This window comes from Stegodyphus dumicola, chromosome 6, assembly GCF_044657685.1.
Source record: "Stegodyphus dumicola isolate Sdum_Otavi_A_Nest chromosome 6, ASM4465768v1".
NCBI lineage: Eukaryota > Metazoa > Arthropoda > Arachnida > Araneae > Eresidae > Stegodyphus > Stegodyphus dumicola.
The window spans coordinates 103,958,564-103,983,414 of NC_140773.1; the positions used below are offsets into that span (position 1 = coordinate 103,958,564).

The 24,851-nt window shown below is 31.0% G+C and overlaps 1 long non-coding RNA gene across 4 annotated transcripts in view; it reads left to right on the forward strand.

Annotated features, from left to right (window-relative positions):
* LOC146996814 (uncharacterized) overlaps positions 1 to 24,851 on the forward strand; it is a 970,208-nt gene that overhangs the window by 120,664 nt on the left and 824,693 nt on the right. The window lies entirely within an intron of this gene.

Here is a 24,851-nt window from a genome sequence, read left to right on the forward strand (position 1 = left end):
CTTGCCACGACGTGAGAACTGAACTAATTGAATCAGAAATATATCTCTAATGAAATTCGAGGAGGAAAATTTAAATGAAGTAAAGCCAAAAGTGTGTGTAATTTCACAGGCCGTACAAGGAAGTTATGCCGTGTCCACATCAGATTTTTTTTAATAATGAAAGCAGCACGAATTTAAAAAAATATAAACTTCGGTGGAACATTTACTTAATGGTAAGTAACTGAAATACTTGCTTAAATGCTTTATTTTGAAAAATGAGTCTTGAAATTTTTTATTCCCTTACAAAAGAAAGTTTCATTCTTTGAAAATGACAGAAAAAATATGCATTTGATTTCTTTGCTTTTCAGTAGTAATTTGACAGCAAGAAATATCTCCATTCTGCTCTAAATGGTTGAGGTCTTTATTGTAACAAAAGTTGAGAATGCTAATTTGAATAACTGATATTTTAATATACTTCACTTCTGCCTGTTCGCTGAAGGGAACTCGATTCAATTCTAATTCAAATTCTAATGACAGTACTTCTATTCACTATCTTGATCACATTCAGTTTATAACAATTACTTCGGAAAAGCAATGACAGGTTGTTTTTGGCATTACAAACTTCTAGAATCTAGTCTTTTCATTTTTAAAATTTTACGTCACGCTGTATTATTTTTCCAGGTCTTCATCACTAGCAACTTCGAGACATTAATTTAGTGAATATTGCCATTTCGTATGACAAAAGATTTTTTATTTAGCTTTTAAATTATATCAGCGTATTGCCTATAGCACCTTAAAAAGAATTTACGAACACTATTATGCGTATTATGATATTGATATTACTGTAAAATATTAGAGTTCTGAATAGACGGCAAAATATTTCTTAGCCAAATTGCTTAATTTTCTGTTTTTTAGATTATTTATGAATGTATTGCAAAAGATTTTGAAATTAGCTAAAAAACTACTAAAGCATATTTTCTATAGCAAACTAAAACGTATAATATTATTAAATTTATGTTTCTAGATAATATTATTAAATTTATGCCACTAGTATAATTATAACTAATATGAATTTTAATGCTCTCTGATAAAGAACATTATCTTTAATTTTCTTTGAATATTATTTGAAAATATTCTTTAAGAGATAAACGCTTTATCTATAGCATTTTCAGAATATTAACTAAAATATTCTCAGCTGGAAACTGCTCATATTTGAAAGCTATTGCCTGCACAAGACAGTGAGCATAAAATATTTTTAAAGGGACCAAATTTTAATAAATTCTTTTTCTGAAGAAAGACTTACAGTTTTAATCTATGATTGGTCGCTAGTACATTTATTACGAACAAAGTAATACAAAGTATTGTACTACGAAAAAAAGTAATACGAAATATTGTAAAATATGAAGTATTGTAATCTTATATTATTTAAGGGACCAAATTTTAATTAATTTTTTTTCTGTAGAAAGACTTACAGTTTTAATCTATGATTGGTCGCTAGTACATTTATTACGAACAAAACTAATACGAAGTATTGTAAAATACGAACAAAAGTAATACGAAGTATTGTAATCTTATATTTTTAAAGGGACCAAATTTTAATTAATTTTTTTTTATGAAGAAAGACTTACAGTTTTAATCTATGATTGGTCGTTAGTATATTTATTACGAATAAAAGATTTAAACAGCTTTGCAAAAATTTCTTCTTGATTGAAGAAAGGTGTCAATGGATAGTTAAAATGACTAGAGAAAATAAAGTTTCTTACTTCTTACTTCCTTGTTCGCAGTAAAGGAATTATTGTAATCTAAAAAAAATTCGGTTATCAGATTTCAACAGAAATATAATTTTGAACTCTCCCGAATCCATTTGACTATTTTTTTGCGTGACGTCTGTACACGCAGACGCACGCTTTGCCAGACACGCACGCTTTGCCAGACACGCACGCTTTGCCAGAATAAAGGGCTCTTTATTCCAAAACGGATAGCGAAATGGATTCCAAATGAATTTTGTCGTGACGTTTATACGTACGAATGTATGTATCTCACATTATTCAAAAAAGATTATCCGTAGAACTTTGAACGTTTGTATATGGGATTGCTATAATAATGTTGTATAATCTTAAATTCATTTAGGTTTAATTAAAGTAGAATTATTTTAAAAGAGTGAATCCATACTGGTAAGTTATATTTTGAAAGATGTTTTGAAGTATGGATTCACTCTTTTAAAATAATTCTACTTTAATTAAACTTAGGAGATAATATAATCAATTAATCAATATTGTTTAGGAAATAAATTTTATATATATATATATATAATTTATTATTATTATATATATTATTATTACTATTATATATATATATATATATATATATATATGAACACCCCCCTTAACCAGCTTAGAAATCTTTATGCGGCCTTTATTTTCACAATCGTTGGTCGGTGTCATACACTTCCTATTACAGAAGTGTTTTAAATGACGACAATATTCATGTTTTGACAATGTCAAATTAATAAAAAATTAATTTTGAAAGCATAATGAAATCTAAATTTTAATGCGGTCTCCCGCTTCTTATACCTATATCTGGGAAATTTTTATATTCGTTATAAAAAAATAAAAATACAAGAAGTAACCGTACGACAAAAATTTACCTAGATATTTAATTTCAAAACTTCCTACTTTAGTGCAATTTTGATGTCATTTTCAACTTGTCTTGGGGGATCGGTTAATTGATTAATTAAGTTAGAATAATTCAAGAAAATAAATTTAAATGAAGTGAAAAAATATGTATATTTTAATTGGTTGTACAAGGAAGTCACGTGGTGTGAACATCAGTTAAGAATTACCAAAAATAATTTTATAAAATTTTTCAGTTTTATATTATGCAAGTTTAAGATTATTTTTTATTTGTATATTTAAAATTGATATTATTTACCATCTGCAGGCTAAAAACGAAAAATAAAAAAATTTCGAATTTAACACGAGCGCGTGGGAGTTCAGCTTTCTTAAATTTCTAAAATACTAATAACGCAACTATTTCAGTAGATTTCAGGAAATAGATTACAGTAAGTGAAAGAATGTAGAGATGCTTAGGTATTTTAAAGCGGTGGGCATTCATCAAGCTGTTCAACTTGAATTAAAAACAATTACTATTATAAAACAATGATTTTTTTTTTTTTTTTTTCCAGTTGCTATACGTTTACGCTATTAACGTTAACTATGGAACCATCCAAAGTAACCGTAATAGACTATCGGATAACGTCATCCGACGGTTGTTGGATTTAACAGGAACAAAAGTTCTGCTAGCTTCCAAGTAAGCAAATATACGTTCAATTGAATCAAATGCAGAGTATAAAATTAATAAGTCTTGAGCTCGTGCCTGACTGAGAGCTCATGAAGAAATTAATTAAGCAAGCTAAATTTCAACAGCAAAAAATATAAAGTAGACCGCTAGCCTATGTGGTCGAGTACTCTTTGTAAAAGTTAACAACTAGAAGCTTATTTAAATATTTAACTAATTTGCATTTCGGATGAAAATGACGAAAGTAAAAGTTATACGAACGTGAAAATAATAAAATATTTAATATCTTGCAGTGTCTTTTTGTTATTTTTATTAAATATCTTTTGTGAAAGAAAACTAGTCTCTCCTTGTAGATTGTCCCTTTGCCAACTAAGATCGAAGCTTTTCTAAGGGAAGAATTTTTTCATGTACATTATTCTGTAATATTTTACGTTATAATCAATTTTCAAATAAGATATTAACAAATTAAAGAATATATTTTATAATCCATTTTAATAATTAACGTTGCAAGTTTCTTTCCTTTTGAGGAGGGGCGAACATTTTACATAACTTTCTCTTTAACTACTATTTACAATATAGTTAAAAGGAAAGGTTCTTTTACCTAAATGTCTTGACATTATTCAAATCTCTAATTATTAACTGGAATCTATTAATAAAAATAAAGAAAATATCAACTATTATATAACCTAATCTTTAGCCAAAGCGTTCTTATTTTCATTTAGCTTTGAGCTTGAAAACTTTATTGCAAAGCAGGAATACAGAACTCCCAACTAAAGTCGCTTTCGAAGTCCATAATTTATATTATTCCATAAAATTAAGATTAAATTCGCACTCTTAATAGCGGCATGCGTTAATTTAAGGTAGAACGATTAAAAATGTGTGCCATATTCATAAACTGAAATTTGTTCGGTTATCATCAACTGTTTAATTATATTTTATTTAAAATCCCTGACTTTATAATTTCTTTCATGTATTACTTTTGTAAATTGTTTTTGATGAAACGACTGAGTTTTTCGAGATTTTAAGGGCTTTCTGGCTTGCTTCGTTAATAATTATTGATTTAGAATGTGCACCAGTTTGGATAGTGACATCTTTATTTTTACTTTAATATAACTGCAGTTTTTACAAACAATATAAATTAATTTTAAAACATAGTTTTAAGAACATAATAAGAAACAGAATTTCCTAAATAACAAATCTATTTTAATATGTTTGGAAAATTAGGACAATGACTACGATTCCAAGGATTGCATAGAATATAGCAAATACTGAACGTTTTAAACAAAGTCTGAAAGCATGCTGTTATTGTGGCTAATCTCGCTTGTCTGATATCAGACTAAGTCCACGAATTTCATCGTGACCAGGAGGCAAGGCTGCACCTGTCCTTAACAAGAGCCTTGGGAACCATACAGATGACAGTACGACTTTGCTCAGTTCCGCACCCCCATCTTGAAGGAAAGCAACCCGGGGGGGGCAGGGTTCGAGAGTCCCCTAACCCTCTTTCCATAATACCTCTCGAGAGGACTTTCGACTCTCCGCATAGTTTGAGTGCCCCCATGCCGCACATACATTTATGCCGCACGTACATTTATGGAAATTCGAACCCGGGTCCTTTGGTACGGCAGTCAGTCACTAACCACTATCCCGGCTGAGAGGTAGATGAAGGCATTAAATTACTAAAGAAGTCATTCATCATTTATTCTAGAGTCTCAAAAAGCCGCCCAGACCTGACTGCTGTAACGAAGGGCCGGGCCGGGGTTCGAATCGTAGAAAAGGAATAAATGTAAATTGCCTGTCTTTTCACACAAGTTAACAGCGGCTCACCTATTAGGTGCCTCCCTAATAAAGTGATCATCGTCTCCGGCCTTAGTAATGGCAAACGCCTATGATGGCTAGTGTTAGCCATTGGAAAAAAAAAAAAGAGTTTCTAGGAACCTTTTTAACTATCTCTTCTCTTTTCCGCGTGGCGAATTGTTACTTAACCTATAAATAGTGTCCATTATTCATTACCTTACCGTACGAATAATTCACTCAGTTTGAAAAATTCTTTTTTTATGTGGCATAAGATCTTCTGTTTGTTTTCTAACTGAGCTTATAGTAACATTTCAATAATATAAAAAAGGGAGGTATAAAAAAACTATAAGTACTTCTTGTGACATTATTCGGTATACAAGTCTGATTAACATTTATGTTTCCATTGTAATTAAAAATACCATTTCTAACATTATATCTCATTTTTACGACTATCAAGATGCTAGGCATTGCAACAAATGGGTTGTATCTTAGCAGCAGATTATTTGGAATTATTAATTATTCCAAAAGAATAAATATTTCAAAATTACTAATTAAAATAAAATAAATGGAATAAAATGCCATCGTTGAAGCGTCTTACTTTATTTACATTATTTTCTTTTGTTTTGTTGGCATTACTGAAATTAAGTAGTGTGTCTTATTATGGGTCTTAGAATCGAAGAAATAAATTCTTTTTCAAAAGGCATTTCAACACTAGAATTTTAATGACTATTTTATATTTCAATGCGTCTAATAAATATAAGGAAAGAAACAAAGCATTTTCTTTGAAAGTGCATTTTAAAAAAGAGGCGAGCCCCGTGGAAATACTAAGCATAAAAGTACAAAAGACTACATGTTGATTCGTAGGAATAAGATGCCAAAGGGAGAAATTTTTATGAACCGCTGCTAGTATCTGAGCCATTTCTATATTACTTTAAGTCTAGAAACAGTCTCCCGCCAGAAATATTATTCCATTAATTTTTTTCATTCACGAATAACACTTTTTATGTTTTACACCTAAGAATAATAAGAAAAGTCAAAATTAAGGCACCGTTTGAAATTAATAATTGAAGGAAAACGTAACCACTTGAACCTTTTTGGAAGGCCCTTTCATTATGCAGATAAATAAACGAAGAGGAAGACCTCTATTTCCTTGTATTTTTTCTCTTCCTCAACAACGACCTTTCCATTCCTGAAGCACAAGGGCGTCACATTTAGCTGAAGAAATGATTACTCGTTTTTTCCTTTTCTTCTTCTGCTTCTCTTAGCCTCATGGGAAATGTTGATCTTCTTCTTTTATTGTTCAGCCAGTTTGTTTGTTTGAAAAGAAAAAATGCTTTGCAATTTGCTAATGAGTCTATTTCTTATTCTCCAACATCGGAAGGTTACCGCTTTCCTGTTTCGTGGGTGTACTGAGGTTGGTGAATACGAAAGCCTAATCGATATTTTGAAGGTCGATTATTCTATGATCGATTACAGTCTTCTGTTATGCCTTTCTAGGGGCAATCCATCATACACCAGAAAGTGGAGGAAGTAATTTTGAATAAATTCTGGCCTTAGGTGTGGCTTACCACTATGATAATACTTCGCGTGACAGGCGACGAGTCAGGGTTCCGGTCGTCTATGGATTTGCGTGAACAAGGGTCAGCTGATGGTGAATTTCCATGGTATATCAGCATAAATGACAATACCTTTTTCGTGGTAAAGAAAGTGGCAGTTGACATCTCAGTTGTTTTCCCCTTACCGAAACACATGTTACGTTATTTCAAGCAAGCATGAAGCAGATGTCACGTTATTTCTTACGGAAACATGCCATAAAATGATGATGTCCCCATTTCTTTTATGAAATCGTACTCATTTCCTTCTACACAAACAATGCATCTTTTCCATAGATACAGACGATATTAAAATGAGTATATAGGGGCTGAGGGGAAATATAGCAAGTTCATTGTTAACAGGCGCACAAATGATTATTCTGTTGTCGAGATTCGTAATATAGGATATAAGGAGTATGTTTTGTTGATTACTCTAATAGGACAAGTGTTGATAATTGTTATCAATTAAATGCATTAAGATTTATATTACTTAGTCGATGAAACTTATTTTTTTCTCTATATAAATTGCATCAAAATGATTATTAAAGATCTTATGGGTGAAATAAGATATGTCATTAAAAATAATATACGAAAATAAATTATTAAAAGTACGTTATTATTTTTAAACCCCTTAAGCAAACTGTTTTGTTCACTGTATTATTTTAGTTTGAAAGACAAAGTGAAAAACTTGCGCAAAAGGATCTTGCACTTTAGAACTGATGTCTAAAATATCAGTCACTTTTAGAAATGGTAATTTGTCAGGCCGTTTGATGATACTTTAAGGATTTTATACCCCATGAATTCTCGTAAAAGGACAATTGGCTAATCGACATGGATGTTTATTGTCTTGATAGCGTAAGGTACCGTAAAATGATGAAAAAAATACAATGGTTAGAATACAGGCATTTCTAACAGAAGCATTTCGCAAAAATTTATATTTTTTTTGCTTCCTTTAATGTACAGTAATCTTTCGTTATCCATGGGCATTAAATTATTCTAATATTCTACAGATTACGAAATCTCGGAAAATGATATTATGACATGATTATGATATTATACAAGTGCACAGAAAATGATGAGCTCTTTTCAATATTAGTCACTCGTGCAAAATTCCAGTCATTTCAGTGGAACAGATAACAGCACTAAAGTGCAGAGAAAGTTTATTTAAATACATTAATTGAGTTTAAAAATGAAACTAATTAAATAAAAATATTGATTATTATTTAGGTCATTAACAAAGTGAAAAACTTTGATTGAAAGTTGTTGTCTCTCTTCCTTTCCCCCAAACAAAGTCTTTCTGCTGTTTTTCGTTGGGTCCAGTAAATTAAAAATTTTTCTTTTAAAATCTTATCAAGCTAAAAATGCGATCATTTAACTCGTCTGCCAAAGAAAAAAAATCTTTTAAGCTTTTCTCTTAATCAACAGTATTCTTATACTTCGAATTTCTTCAGAATTATGAAGAAAATTAGGAAGGGAATAAAGAAGGATTACTCCTTCCTCCCCCCACAAATATTCGAGTTACATATACTTGCGTGCTGTAGAACACATTATTAAAAGTAAGTAATTTAAAGGAAAGTTAATTAAAATAAAAACTGATCAGAAAATTCCAACAAACCTTACATAAATGAAAAACATTGGTCTTATAAATGGTCATTTAGTCTTTATTTATATATATATATATTTTGTCATTTAGTCTTTATTTATTTGTCAGTTCTATGCAATACTTAGAAATATGCTTAATTATTTTATTTGAAGACAAAATTTCAGCATTTGTCTTTTACATTATGCTTCAGAGCAGTAACTGAAGAATATAATTGTCAAACGATTAAAATATGGTTTTATTTATGAGTACACATTTATGAATTTTGAGATAAATAATTAAGCTATTATCAATTCTGAATAATAAAGCCATCATTTATTTTAGCACTTTTAGTTTGTTTAAAGGCAAAAATCCATATCCTTTGACTGCTTCTTCTAATTGTGTCTATTATGCGTAATTATGAGTTTTAAAACAGTTACTATAATTTCAGAAGAACTTTACTTCTCATAAATTATTATGTAAAATTTTCTTAGAGGATAATAATGCAAAAGGGTGAAAAAAAAGTTAAAAAAAAAAAAACATATTATGCTGTATAATACGGAGGAAATGAAAACTATTATTCTTCAAAAAATTTATAATAAAAAAATTTTAACGAAGAAAGGCGAAAGTGGAACATGGAAAACGAATTTGCAATTTCATAGAGCTTTTATGATTTTAAAATTTATTCCCTTATTGTTGGGTTTGTGATTAATATCGTGCATCTGAAATCAAAGCAAGCCCACGAAATTCATCGTGGCAAGGAATCAAGATTGCGCCTGAGGCCTAAGAGCTTTGGGTAGCATACAGGAGGTAGTATACGACTTTGCTCACTTCCGCCCCCAATTTTGAAGAAAAGCACACTGGGGGCCCGGATCCGAGTCCTATCACTCCTCTCCCTTTCTTTAAGCTCTCGAGAGGACTTTCGGATCGCCGCATATTTTGGGTGCCCCCATGCCGCAAAGACACTATACATATGTAAACATTCATAACGTCTCCAGGATACGATCCCGGGTCCTTCGGTACGGTAGTCAGCACCGTTAAGCACTATTCCGATTGGGGGGGACTTCTATTTCCTTAAATGTATCAAGCATGTAGATTAGTAAAGAATTTCTCGTTTCTTACCGCCTGCCTTTACGTAGTGTAATTGAAAGCATGTCCGGCTAGCATCGGAGCTCTGGAGTTCGAATCCTGATCAAGATATTATTAACGTTTCATGTTTTCTGCTCCAAAAAAAAAAAAAAATTAACGACTTTACGAGTATTATCGAGTGGACGAAAATTCTGACTACCTCGATTTGGGAACCGAGTCCTGTTCTACACCAGTCGCTTTTTAACCCTTTGGGTACACATTTATTTGAAAATTGTTTTGCACTTGGAGCATATTTAATTTTGTGGGCAAGTAAGAACAGGAGATTTCATGCAAGAATTAATTTAATTTGCATTATTCAATATATATATACTTCTACATAATATTGAAATAACTTTCGGCAGTTAGTATTACAAAATACTTTTAACCCTTTGGCTACATTTGACGTATCATTACGTCATGCATTTGTTTCGGCAAAGACGTACATGACGTTCTAATACCTTACTGAAAGTGAGACGAAATTTGCTAGTTCATTCTGGTTTATTTTATCTTTTTTAATTGGTATATATTACTATATTTATTTTCTTATGGTTTGCATCTTTGTCCAAACAAATGCATGACGTACTGATACGTCAAATGTAGCCAAAGGGTTAAGTGGATGAAAATATAAGGAATATTTTCATTCCTTACCTGCGAGTCTCCGTGGTGTAATTGGAAGCACGTTCGTTTAACATTGGAAAGTGCGGACCCCGGCAAGGACATTGCTGATTTTTTATATTTTCGAATAAAAAAAATATGACTGTACTAAGCTGTCAATTACATTATAAGGTATTTCTCCCATCTTCTTGGGGAGCCTTCATGGTGTAGTGGTCAGCAGACTGAGACGGTATTTCAGAGGTCCATGGTTTGATTCCCGTCGAAGGCGTTTGCTAATTTTTCCTCTCTCCGGCTTTTCCAATTAACCTAATATCTCTACAGTGGCGCCCGAACTAAAAGGGTGTTGCATGATGATTCTTCTGACCCAGGATTTAGCGATTGGGTACCCTAAAAACCCCAGTCGCCCTTTAAAAGGGGAAGTATATAAGGTATTTCTCCCACCTTCTTGGCGAGATTTCGTGGTGTAGTGGTCAGCACACTGAGCCGGTATTTCAGAGGTCCGTGGTTCGATTCCCGGCGAAGGCGTTTTCTAATTTTTCATCTCTCCGGCTTTTCCAATTAACCTAATGTCTCTACAACATACTTGTTTAAGAAAACCTTAGAGATTATTAACTGAAGCTTGCTCATGGAATCACGTAACTAGTAATTTCGAACTTAAATGAGAAAAACAAAATTATTTCTTAGTGTTAGTAAAACTAATTGTAGCTCTAAAGCTACGTTTAAATTTAAAAACCAAGTTTTCGTATGTAATACAGACACGTAATTTGGTATCTGAATAGTAAAAAAAAAATCGATTTCAGTTTTAACTCACTTGTGTATATTTAATACACTTCTCTATATTTTAATTATTAATAAGCTTAGCGTTACTAAATTCAAACGATAACAATGTTTTCGATAGTACTAATAATCTTTTTTATTGTATACTTTTATTATGTGATTTGTACATATATTTCTTTTCTAATTTTGAACTCTTATTTGAGCGAACAAACTATTATTTTCTTCACCTTAATTTAAAAGTAGTCTTCTAAGTAATTAATCAAAGAAAGAATTTTTTGAACGAGTGAACATTATCGTGAAATATCGCTATTCAGATTTCTCAAATTCGTTAAAATACGCTATGTCAAATCGATTTGAAGTAAATAAGAAAGGAAGAACCTGCATATTAACATGCTTTGAACGTCAATAAAATGATAGTCTATAATGATTCCCTTCAAAATAAAGTTACTCAAGATTTTAGAGTTAATTTTCATGATTTAAAGACTTTGTAGTCTAAAGACTTAAGCTGAGAATGTTATATTAATGACTTAGCTATTTATGATTGCTGTGCACTTCTTATAGTGTTGAAGAATTGATCCAGATTTCCATTTTTTTAAAGAACTTAATAGACATACAGTAGAATTCAATCAACCGTAATAAATAAGACAGCAGCCTGTCCAGAAGATTGGATAATAGAAGATTCCTTTCTTTTATAGGCTATATTTGTATTTACTGTGATGCAAATGATAGGATTTTTTTTCGTCCTCTTATTTTATTTAAGCAAAGACTAAGCAGTTAAAAAGAACAAAAAACATGCATCTTAAATAGATTCCTAATTTTTCCTTTATAACTAAAATCACGAATGTCTCCCAGTTCCTTAATTAATGGCAAGTTTAGCTTCGATTTCACCATTTTTCAACCCGTTATTTATAAGTTATATTTTATATTTATATTTGTTTATCTGTTATTACTGTTTGTTTATTTTTATGATATTAATTTTGATATAATTCTGATATTAATTTTGCTGTTTATAGCTACAACAAAGAGCTTCTGTTCTTGGTAACAGGTTATCTAAATACTAATACTGCATTTTACACTCTAGAAAGGTAACGCCTTTCTCAAAAACAAAAAACTACGTACATATACATTAGAAAAATAGCGGCTTAAATTAAAAGATTAAAAGAAAACACTGCGGTTACAGTAAATATTGAAAGACAAAAATAATTGTCAAGGAATAGATATAATTTAGTTATGATATTTAATTAGCTTATAGTAAGAAAACTCTTATTGCAGCCAAGCCATGATTCATATCATAAAAAAGAACAGCCATATACAATATGTAATTACTTTTCTATTACTGTTTACAATCTGCATATTTTCCATAGGATTAGGTTATATAGATATGACAAAGAACGAGAGAGTTATCTGCCCGAAAGTAGGGATGACTTCGTGGAGGACATTTTAAGGAAAAATAGATCATATTCGCATCACTCACGGAAAAGACCACGAAAATTATTAGTGCAGCCAGTCTGTTTACTTTCATTCGAACATAGGTCGAAGTATCAATATTCAGTGGTTTTAATAACTCAGCCATTAGTGGTGGCCTATATTTTTCATTCAATATTACACTATTATGTTATTACTAAGAGATGAATTAAATAAAATCAATATATATGACATGCTTGTTGGTTTAAAATAAATTAAACTGCTGGCTATTAAAATTGCAACACCACGAAGGAAAGCAAATGCAAAAAATCTGATGTATACACCACATGACTTCACATTTCATTCATTTTATAACTACTTGAAACCAAGATGAATACTGGTTCATTGCGAGAAGCACGACGTTACCAGATCCTCATTTAATTTTATAACTATGTCTATGTCTATGTCGTATCACTTAGTAAGAGGCAATCGACCATTAACGGCCTTTACCAATATACTATACTTGACTTGAGGAATCGAGTAAGTTGTATCCAATAATATGGAAGTACTTGTGCACATGCTGTGCTAGAACTCAGAGATTACTAGCGACGGAGACTCCTGTGCCGCCGTTCGTAGAATAAGTAAACTTAAACAAATGAGGCGCTCGTGTGACACCATCTATTAGTAGGGATGAAAAGTATTTTAGTTGACTGGAGCTCTGGTTGAGCCATCTCTTGCAGGATGTATTGTAAGGCATTTTTAAAATTTCATAAAAATTAATCTTCTTCATTTTACAACTCAGAATGCAAAAAAATTTATATGATCCGAAAAATTATCTAATCGTTGCCGCATGTTCTATTCAAATACTATAATAAATATAAAACGACGTATAAAAGAAATTAAACAAACAAAAAAAGAAGCAGTTTTTCACAGACGATTCAGTATTTCTCATTCAATTAATTCAGTTCTGACTTCGCGGCAAAACAAAAATACATAAAAACTCAAAATATCTATATTAAAAATTACGAAGTAAAACTTAAGCACTTATTTCGTCGAATAAATTCCAGAATGGATTAAGTAGGATTTAACTCGCAATAATAAAAGAAGGCATCATCATTGTTATTGCGAAGCTTAGTTTCCCTAGATTGGCAACAAATCCATTATTTTGCTAAATTTCAAATGTAAACAAATATGGCCGCTAACGTAGGCTTAGCCGCACTTAAACAACTTTTAAATTGTTGATAATACTACAAATATTAAACGCAGATTTACTGAGGCATAAAAACCTTAACCAGAAGATAAGAATAACATGATTCAATCACTTTTAAAGCAAAAAATGCACAATTTACAAACATATAAGAATAAAGAAACTGATATCACTAAGCCGAATAACAGAGTGGATATTATATAGTATGTACATATATTTATATACTTTTGGTGCGGCCGATTGCAACCAAAATAGGAGGTGCACATCTACATATTGTAGTAGTCCTATATACAGCATTTCACCGTTCTAAGGCTACTCGTTTCTGAGTTATGCAAGATACATACATACGTACGTACAGACGCCACAAAAGAATCTCTTCAGAATTCATTTTAAATCAGTTTTATATTTCAGTTGGGTGGGGAAGAGTCCTTTATTCTGTCGTAACGGACAGATGTCACGCAAAAACATCGGTAAATTGCATTCGATAGCGGTAAAAATGGGTATTTTCTTTGAAATATGATACCCAAATTTTTTCGCGATTATAATACTTCCTTTTTACTTCGTACAAGGTAGTAAAAAGGAAAATATGTCGAAAATGTTCATTTTTTGAACTCCATGTGTTAAAATTGACCGTAAACAAATAGTTGTAAACAGAAATACCCGGAATTCGTTTCTACAGCAACCTAAAAGCCTCAGATACGAAATCTTAAAAGAAAAAATATAAGATTGACAGAAGAATAATAAACTGAATATAACTCTGTCTATTTGCGCAAATCGAAATTACGCTCTTGCCAACCCAATAGTATTATTTAAGTTTGAAAACGTGATACAGTAATTAAAATCACGCATTTTCACGAAAACATTTTCATTATTATATAAAAAACAAAATATTTGCTCAGATCAAAAAAGTGCGTTTGTACTGATGTGTTGAAGAGCTACAGGGTATTCGAAAGATACAAAGGTTGGACAAAAATATGGTAACACCGAAAAAAAAACATATTGCTGTGACAAATACGTTGCAAGAAAAACCGCTGGCATTCAAAACAGCTTGCATGCTCCTCAGAATGGATAAATAGAGGTCCCATATGGAATTGTTTACTATCCTTCCTGTAAAAGATTCGCAAATTCGGTTAATGATGATAACAGTGCACAGCACTCACGTATATTTCCCTCCAAAAGAGCCCACAAAGGTTCGATAATGTTGATATCTGGTGACTGTGATGAGCATGTTAGATGTGAAAGTTCACCTTCATGCTCAGGAAAGCAGTCATGGATGATGCGAGCTGAGTGAACAAGAGCTCTGTCGTTTTGGAACAAAATTTGTACCACAAAATGGGCGTGATCAACCAGAATGGTCACGTAATCCTTGGCAGTAATGTGACCTTGCACAGCAATGATTGGTCCCGTAGAATACCACAATACGGCTGTTCAAACCATGACCGAATCCTCGTCATGTTTCACTCACGGCAGCAAACAGTCTCTATCATATACTTGAGATGACATTTGCCAGACGTAAACTTACTCAAAAGTCGGAAGCACTGTGAAGGACATGTGAAGCATCGGACCAAATGACTGTCTTCATTGTTCCACAATCCAAGTTTTTTTACTTTGATGCTATTTTCTCCTCTTACAGGCATTTGAATCACTGATGAGTAGTTTCTTAATTTCAGCTCGCCCCGTCCCAAAATACCCTGTTTGCGGCATTCCCTTCACATTATTTTGGTACTGACAGGGTTTAAAAATGCGACATTTAGATCAGCAGTCACTTTTTGCGGCTATAGCCCTCTTATTTTTCACCAGTTCTGATCGTCTTTCATGATGCCTCAATACGCATTCTCGTCAGCGCTGTGATTTAGCGGATGTGTTTTCCGATTTTTCTGAATCAGTTAAAAATCTTTGATATTGTGTTCCTTGAAACACGAAACACTTCAGCTACCTTGGTTACGGAAGCACTCATCATACGAACCCAACGATATACCCACGTTCAAATTCACTTAGCTCCAACGTAATGCACTCACAACTATACAGAACACTGTCTCGATAACGAATGATGCTTGAAACGTATTGAGGATGTTGTACAGGTGGCGATAATTAGCAAACACAATAGCGCTACCATTAGCTTTTGCTAAAATAAATATTTCACTTCAAGTACGCATTTTCCTGAGGTGTTTCCATATTTTTGTCCAAACCCTGTAGTTCGGAATGCGTTTGGGTTTCTATATTTTATCACACTGCAGCCCATGTTTGGTTAAATTTGCGCTGTCGGTAGGGTAGTTGATTCACATATGTGGTGGTTAATTTGTCATTTAAGTCCTGCCTACAAGGCAGTTCACAATGCTGTAAATTCCTTCCGGAGCTGTCGTTACCACAGTAGGAAATTACGTTCATCTTTTATTTCTTTGATTTTTAAACTCATTTTATCGCAGAAAATCGAATATAATTGAAACCGTGGCTGTTAAATTATTGGATATGGAAGAAAAAACATAATAATATGCAGCTGTTGTAATTCATTATTTATATATAAAGTTTAGCAAAAGTATTTCAATATAAAAGCATTAAATGTTTCTCATACTAACTCCCAAAACTTCAAGTCATTGTAAAAGACAGTATATACCCATAGCTTAAAAATTCCTCTACTGAATACCAGCAGTCATGTGACTGTTTCGCTATTCAAATTTTATTTAGAAGTTTCACACTGTATCCCTTAAAATTCATTAATCTTACTTAGCATCAAATCTTTCTTGACACCCCCACAACTGTTTATCGACTGAATGTGCAACAGCCACGAGGGGTTGAAAACCTTTCAACTAAAGGTTATTGCCTTGATAGGTTACAAAATTTCTTTAAAACAAAGAAAATCCCTAATTAGTTTTTAAATAATCTTCCTGATTAGAGGACAAAAACACGGACTGGCTCCTATCCTTTAAAAAAAGAATTAAAGTCTAAGCTCGATTTCTTGTTAAAAATAGATATTTTTAGCTTCACGGTAATTGACATGCTATAAAAACCCATCTGCTCAGACACTTTATTTGATCCTCACTGATTGAAATACTTCCCTGAAGAAAAAGATTTAATAAAGTTGGGTGACTTTTTAAAGTACATAGCGTGTCTTATAATTAGATGGCTGCGAAGACGTTGAAATTTATCGTTAGGAAAGCCTTCGTTAGATTGAATTGTGATCTATACGTGCTAAAAATAAAGTATCAGAAGCTCGGGGAATTGGTAAAATCAGAGCACAATTATTTGGGCTTATAATAGAAAGAAATACGTTATTTATGAATGGCGGATAAGTTTTTACTCTTTAGAATTTCATATTTTAATGCAAAAGTAACTTTTTATAGGATCTTAATTCTGCTTAGCTATTAAAAATTCATATTTCCGATGGGTAGTGATGATTTAATCGATGTGATCTGTATTTCTTCCAAAACATTAACTGCAGTGCGGGAGGGGTTCATTCATGTATAAATGAGCAGTAAATGAATCAAAGATAGTAGCCTATACCTAACAGACGGTTCCGTTTTTAGAATTTTTAAGAACACTTCGTTTCTTCCTGGATAGTTTCTTAACACTCTGTAAAAGTTTTTCGTGATACACTTTTACATAGCTCTCACACACGAACAGAGCGTCATTCTACTTTAACGTATAGTGCAACTCCAGTGCGTCTACGTCTGGATTCTGATGAGAATCTGAACCTATTTGTATGGTTCTAAGTTGACAATGTTTTTCTTTTGTATCCGTAATGAAAACTACTCAGTTGAAGTAAATAGTGATCGTTTCATACAAATGACAAGCCTAATTTTGATTATAATAAGGGGACAATTCAGTAATGTTATGTTACAGTGATTATTATGCATTTCAGAGCCTGGAAGCAGGAAAATCAATTGCGCCCTCCCCGGGATTCAAACCATACATCTTTCATTTGCTAAAACCTTACTCAATTACAGAAAGGTCGGGAGAATGCAATAATTCCTTACATTCTTCCCTAATTAAAAATGGCGAAGTATTAAAAACATTAAACACTGAAAGCTCGATTGGCCTGAAATTGCGATGCATGAGCTAGCTAAATGGGAGGTTTAGTAATTTTCTCCATCTGTAACGTGAACATGAAACGAGCTTCCTTTAAAAAGTCTTCCACGATAGCTTATCGCCCCCTAGGCGGCTAAACTTGTTAAACATTTACACCACAAGAGCATGAATAGGAATTATAGAATTCCTAAATTCATTCCTAGGTCCATGTAATTCTTTCAGCCACATCTTCAGGAGAGGTCAGTCTCATCTAAAAAATAAAATATCCCATTCATAGCTCCCCGTTAAAGCTGCAATTTAAAAGTGATTTTCCTTCTTGCCTTAAAAACTAGACATACCGATTTGGCTACTACTTACATTTATAGCTGCAATTGTTATATGACATCATTTGGTAGTCCACACATGCCAGAAATAGAAATTTTTGTTACTGCCAATAAACCTCTTACTACTTTACATTTTATAATAAAAACAGACAATAAAACTACTGTTGGAAACCAAAAAATCATACAGTCAAGCAAAACATTATGTGATGAATTTAGGAAAATAAATTTACTTTTGTTTAATAGTAAGTTTTTTAGTACTTTACAAAAAATTTTCAATGTGCTGTAGACAAAAACTGTTTAAATTAATTTTTTTTTCTGAATTTAGTAATTTCTTGAAATTTACCCCTTTTAGACAGTGTAGTAATTCAGCAGAACATCAATTATAACAGCCTTTCAAATGTACTTTAAATTTGATACTTCGGAAAATTGAGCAACATTCATTTCAAACCGGCGACGCGCGATTTCAGTTGCCGTTTGATTAAAATAAATACCTTTATCGCTTTATAATTTTTATAAATATATATACAGTAGACTCCCAATTAAACAATCTCTGAATTCATGCGCCAAATTGATAAACAGGTCTGGTAGCATCTTAGGTGAATAAATGAATAACAAGTTAATTCCAAAGAAACCTAAAAATAACATTTACGGGATGAAATAAGATTTAAAAAATGTATAATGGATATATATCTTATAAAATAATAATAAATCATTTTTAATAATAATTATTATATAAAATAATAATAAATAATTTTTATAATAATAATAATAAATAATTTAATTAAATTAAAAAATATTTATTATTATAAAATAATAATAAATAATTTTTTAATTCTAAGTTAAATACATTAAATAAAAATTTTAATGATTGGCAATTAATACAGAATACAAGTAAATCATTGTAATTTTGAATAAACTAGGTATCTGTTATTTTAGTCAAAGCAAATCTGTAAATGCTCACAAGGTGTATAATTATCTGTTGTTCATTTTAATAATATTTATTAAACATTAGAAACATCAAAAGTTACTGATGATAATAAATATTCATTAAATATCAATAAATTTTCTAGCACAATGATGGTGTTATTGCTGTCATTACACGAATTTCATAATATGGCAAAATAATAGTTGTTGCGACTGCACTTGCGAAAAACATTTGTTATAAGCCTCATGAACAGATAATTTAAGTGCGTATTTAAATCTTGAATAATCAAGTCTTTTTCTTAACAAAGAAGAAGAAATGCTCCATGTGGTTATGGTGGTAAATGTTAAATTATGGTGGAATAATGCCGCTTCGTATCCCTCCTGTCTGACGTTTGAAAATGTTATTTTGAAAACAGATTATTTACGTAACTTGTTTACGATTTTATATTCTATATCTTGAATTTCTAGCAATGAACCCTTAAACTAGTAGGCCTGTTATTACTATTTAGCTTACAACCGTTTCAGAAGCTTAACAGGCACCCAAATGCGATCAGAATGTAGCACATTTATTAATTTCTACACTTTTTGAATTTTTCAAATTTTTAATGATAACTCTTCTTTAAGGTATTAGATCAGTGTTTCCCAACGTAAGGCCATCTCCCCACAAGGGGGCAATGCGACTGTTAAGGGGGGCAATTCGAAAAGGGACTCGTCCAGAGTTTAAAGGGACAAAGGACGTTCAAATTTCTAAATATGCTTCATGAAGTCAAAATATTTCGAAATTTCATCTTTTATTCCCTAAAATAAATAAAAATGTAAGTGATGTATACGTAAAAAAGTTTTTAATCTGCGGTGCATTTTAAATATTTTATAAAGAATTCTCGCTGTAGACATGGACATTTAAATGATTTTAAAAGGCGTTTAAATAACTGACACATTATGCTTTCCAGATGTTTCTCGCACATTTCAGCCAACAAATTTATTAAATTTTTTACTGTAGGAATGGCAACCGGTATATTATTCTTTCCTTGAATGGCAACAGCAGCTGCTTTCAGCTTTGTTTATATTGATCTTATTATTTATTTATTTCAGCCCTTAGTGAAATGAGGGGTGCAAGCAAGAAAAAAAGTTCGTCGGTATTCGGACGTATATTTAAAATTTGGTTTCATACCCGGTTCATTAAACGGCCAACTTTTGTCTTTTATGCCAATAATGCCTGACCAACGAAGCAATGAAACTAGGTCGTCTTGAGGCACATTTGAAGGCGAAACATAATACTGATGTTAATTCAGATTTGAATTATTTTCACACTTTAAGGAAAATTTTGGAAAAAAAAAGAGTAATATTAAAGTTTCTAATTACTGCTCATAATGCAACTGTTAATCATGCTCTTGAGGCTATTTATCAAATTTCATTACTCATCGCTTAATCTGGGAAAAGCCGTACTATAGCGGAGAATTTAATCAAACCATCAATATCAGCATTTAAAACTGTTCTAGAAAATGATGGCAAAGACGTTAGAGCTATGCCACTAAATAATAATACTGTTTGCAGAAGAAAGATGAAATGAGTGAGGATATTGAAACGCAACTTGTTGAAAAGCTGAAAACAAGAAAATTTTCGGTGCAAATGGATGAACCAACTTTAAGAGACAGTGAGGCTGTACTTGTAAGAATTTTAGAGAGGATTAGGTGGGGCATACTTCAAAAAAGGTTGGAAAACACTGTGTTAGATTGTAACTTGAAGATTTTAATTTCAATTACTTTTGAAACTTTACTCCATATTTTAGAAGAAGATTACTCCACAGATGAGAACTACAAATTGAAGTACGTATAAATTTGCTGCTTTGAGAAGTTTAATAATACTCTTATCTAACTTTTTTTTCTAGATGAAGTAGCACTGCTTATGAGTATAGCAAATTGTTCTTTTCCTTGGAATTTGCAATGAAAATCTGAGGGAGATCTATGAAAGAAAAATTCTAGACGAAATTATGACCGGTTAAAGCGAGATCGGATGAGAAGGAAACTGCTGTTACCTGTTTTTTAAATACCAAGACTTAATTGGTTATATCGCTTAGTTACCATTGACATATTTTAATTGTCAGCTGAAAAGCAATATTCCTTTACATGAAGTTCTTCGTGAATTGTTCTTAGACATTGAAGAATTGAATCAGTCTTTTAGCTACTCTAGCCATTTCATAAATCTTTACAGAACTTCAGTATTTTATGGATCTGGATCATTATCGTAGCAATTATTTTAATTTTTCTCCATATCTTATTTATCTGGACAAAAGATATGCTCTCATCATCATTTAAAATTTGATATCCTAAATCATTTGTATCGGCATTTAAACTCTCATTAATTTCATTTCCTACATAAGGTCTTCTAATTTAAATCAAAATGAAATACTCCTACTTGAAACTATTCTTCATACCATAATGTACATCTTCCCCTTCAACTTCTTTTTCAAAAACTGGGTGGTAGCTAACTTTTTAAATTGCCTGAAACTGTAATGTTCGGATAATTATTCTACTGTATTGCAAATGATCTCAACAGAGGAAAAATCTCAGACCATAATGGAATTTCTAATTTTGCTTCACCAGCTCTGCCTAAAAGTCCAAATCGCTTTTTATCCGGTATGGTTGTTTATTTAGAAAGCTGGATTAGCAACTAGATCTTTAACATTATATGTTTTATTTAGGTTAATAAACGTTAATATATATAACTTAATCACATGCATTCAGTTGAAAATTAAAAATGAATTGGAATTTAATGTATTAAAGTTCTCCCACTTTAAGAAGATTCATAGATTTTAAAATTTAATAAAATTCAAATTTATACTGGTGTGCTTAAAAACCTGTTTCTGAAACACGATCTGATCCAAGTTCTATCAGTATAGTCTGAAGCAAATTTCCTCAGATTATATTACTGAAACCCATAAGTTACGATACTTAAATCTTTTTCTTATGATGACTTTATTATTTATTTTATTGATTATTATTTATTATTATTTTATGATTATTTTATTTTAAGGAAGATGCTGTGATTCTTTGTCATTTTTGAACCAGTCTTTAAATACACTCGCTATTAGGACAAAATGTAATAGCAATTCAATCAATAATACAGTTAAAGGTCCTATCGGGAAAAATAAAGACTTATATAAACTGATATTTTCTGTCTTCTTTTTAGAAAGTAACGTACAGAGGATAAATGCTAGGAATAAAATACAATATTCATTAACTTGTTGTTAGATGCCTAAGGTAAATTGCTTGAACAAAAACAGTTGTAAAATAAAAATTTAAGGGAAATGTTAAAATTAGGTTTATTTCTATAGGAAGTTCTTAGCAAAGCTTTTAAAGTTTATGATATTTTAAAGAGAATTTTTTATAGCGTTTAACTGTTTGTTAATGAAAATGGAAAGCTAAACTTTCATTTGAAAGAAAAAATGATTAGCAATAAATGATATTTCATATTTTAACGAAAACAATTTAAAGATAATTTGCATAATACTAAAAATCTTTCGTTTTTCGTCCTTTGTATCAAAAAATGCTTCTACAGATGATTTTTTTTAGTTCTTCCTATATTATTTTTAGATTAGAATCAGATATATAAGCCATTATTTACATATTATTTATTTACTATTATTTATTTACATATTTAATTATTTTGTAAAGCAAAAAACATAATGCATAAAAATAAAACAATATATACCAAACAGCTGAAAAAATTATCAATATGTATTTATATATTATAACATGAAACCTTTCGCAAAAGAGGAGAATCGATATTAAATTCTTCACGCTTATTTAGTTTATTTCTAAAAAATAGAACTAAAAGAACTTTTATTGTGATTTATAATGTTTTATTATGACTAAGCAATGAGTCACAAAACAGTATAGTATCTTAAATTTTTTTTTTCAGTCCCTTCACATTAATATTGAATCTACTGTACTTTAATTTTCCCCCTTCGATTGTCTTTTACGAAAGACAAGTGCTTTACTCCTCTGGCATACCTTTTTTTGCCGAACGCTAGAGATATACGTGGTCCTACATATTCATCTATGTCAAGCTTCGTAAAGAATTAGTGTTGTGCTTGTAAAGAATTAGATAGTAAATAAATTATATTTTTATGCTATATAAATTAAATTAAGCTTGCTGTTGATAAATTAACAATTCTGCGTAGAGAGAATAAGACAACCGGACTTTCAGTCCATAATGCTTTTATCATAAGTTCATGATACTTCGAGTTCGGATATCTCGAGTTGTATACTGTTTATGAAAAGAAGATTAAATCATAGTGGTAAAACCTAATCAAACAATACGTTGTTTTCAAGTAAATTACATTAAAATTTTATTTGAATTTTCTTGCAATTTTTTTTTCATTTAAGTACTTTCTTATACGTTTGAGAATAGCAACTGTATGTAAGTATATAGATCAATATATTCTCGTACGTATGTTGAACCCTCTATTCTTACAAGAAATGTGAAATTTTAAATCTTAGTAGAAAAGATAATAACTTTTCCTTTTTGTTTTGAATATTTAATTTATCCGATATTGGGGTAAGTCATTCAAATAATACTCAATTAATAACCCATCTAATAAAAAAACTGTAAGCTATTTTTCAAATAAATTTAATAATATTCAAGCACGAATAACAAAAGCAGAGACGTGTGTCATATTCTTTCGAAACAGTTAAAACTATCCAATAAAATTATTGACTAATTGGACTGAGTTTTCCTTAACTTTAAACGTTTATTACTTTTATCATATATTGATTAAATCAAATTTTATGTTTACTAATAAGTTAAGGAAAATTCTATTTAGCAGTGATTTGTATGGTATTAAAAAAAGTACAGATGTACGTATTTTTCATAAATCTAAAGGTATAGAATTCGATTTGATGAGTAAACGTTTTCGAAAATATTTTTCCGCTCTCTTCAGTTTCAGGTTATTGAAATTGACTGTATTTCTGAAATGCATTAAAGAACAGATGCTCAAAAACGAGAGAGAAATGTTGTCGGAAGAAGTAATTGTTAAAACGAGAAAGCACAAAACAAGGACAAAAGTCGAGAGAGAGAACTAAATGGCAAAACTCTGTTAGGACTCACGTTTACTTTTGCGATAGTAATTATCAGTGATGTGGATCATACAATGTCAATGATGTCTATGGCGATTGAGTGGTTTTCTCGTGGAGCAATCACTAGTCAAAATAACCACACTATCATTATTGTCTGTAAATGAATACAAATTACTATCCATTAAGCTAAAAGATTATTATTTGATTATTATACATTATTATGAAAACAACTCCCAATAACGTAACTAATGTTTTGCTGTTTTGAGCGGCAATTTACTAAACATTAAAGGAAGTAGACTATTGCGATTTTCCTTTAAAAAGGGTTTTTCCTTATATCACAGATGCTTTGTCCAAGTGACATTAAGATGACATTATGCCGAGAAATAGTTTTAATTTTTTGATATTTTTAAATTATAAATGAACTTAAAACTGATGTAATTCGCAATACTGAATACTTGATCAGCATTGCATCTTAAAGCTAATTAATATATCGAAAAACGTTATTTCAGATTTAATTTTAATATAATAATTTTTGTTCTTTTTTATTAATAATAATAATGCCTTTTTGGAGGTAAAATACCAAAAATTTTATGTCTACAAAAATAGTTTTTTTTTTCCGATCCATAATTAAATCCAAAAATTCTGATCTGGACACCACATGACTTCCTTGTACGGCCTATTAAACTGAACACATATTTTGCTATATTTTAACATACGCAAAACGCAATAATATATGCAAAAAACAAACGATTCAGCCAACTTACAGCATATTTTCGATGCAGAAAATACAAAGTTAACGTTTGGTCCCACTGGGCAAAAGACACATAATTTGGTGCAAAAAACTGACTTCATTCACTATTCTACTAAGAGTTTGATATTAGGCTTAGTACAACTTGAATACCTTTTAAATTGTTGATAATTCTATAGCTATTCCATGAAGATTAACTAAGAACATAAAAACCTTAACCGGAACATAAGAACAATATAATTCAATCACTTTTAAAGCAAAAAAATGCACAATACGCCAGCATACGAATAAAAATCTTAGCTCACAGAGGCAGGTAACAGTAAGTATATATATATGTATTTATTTACGTTTGATGCGGTCGTTTGCAACCAAAACGTAAG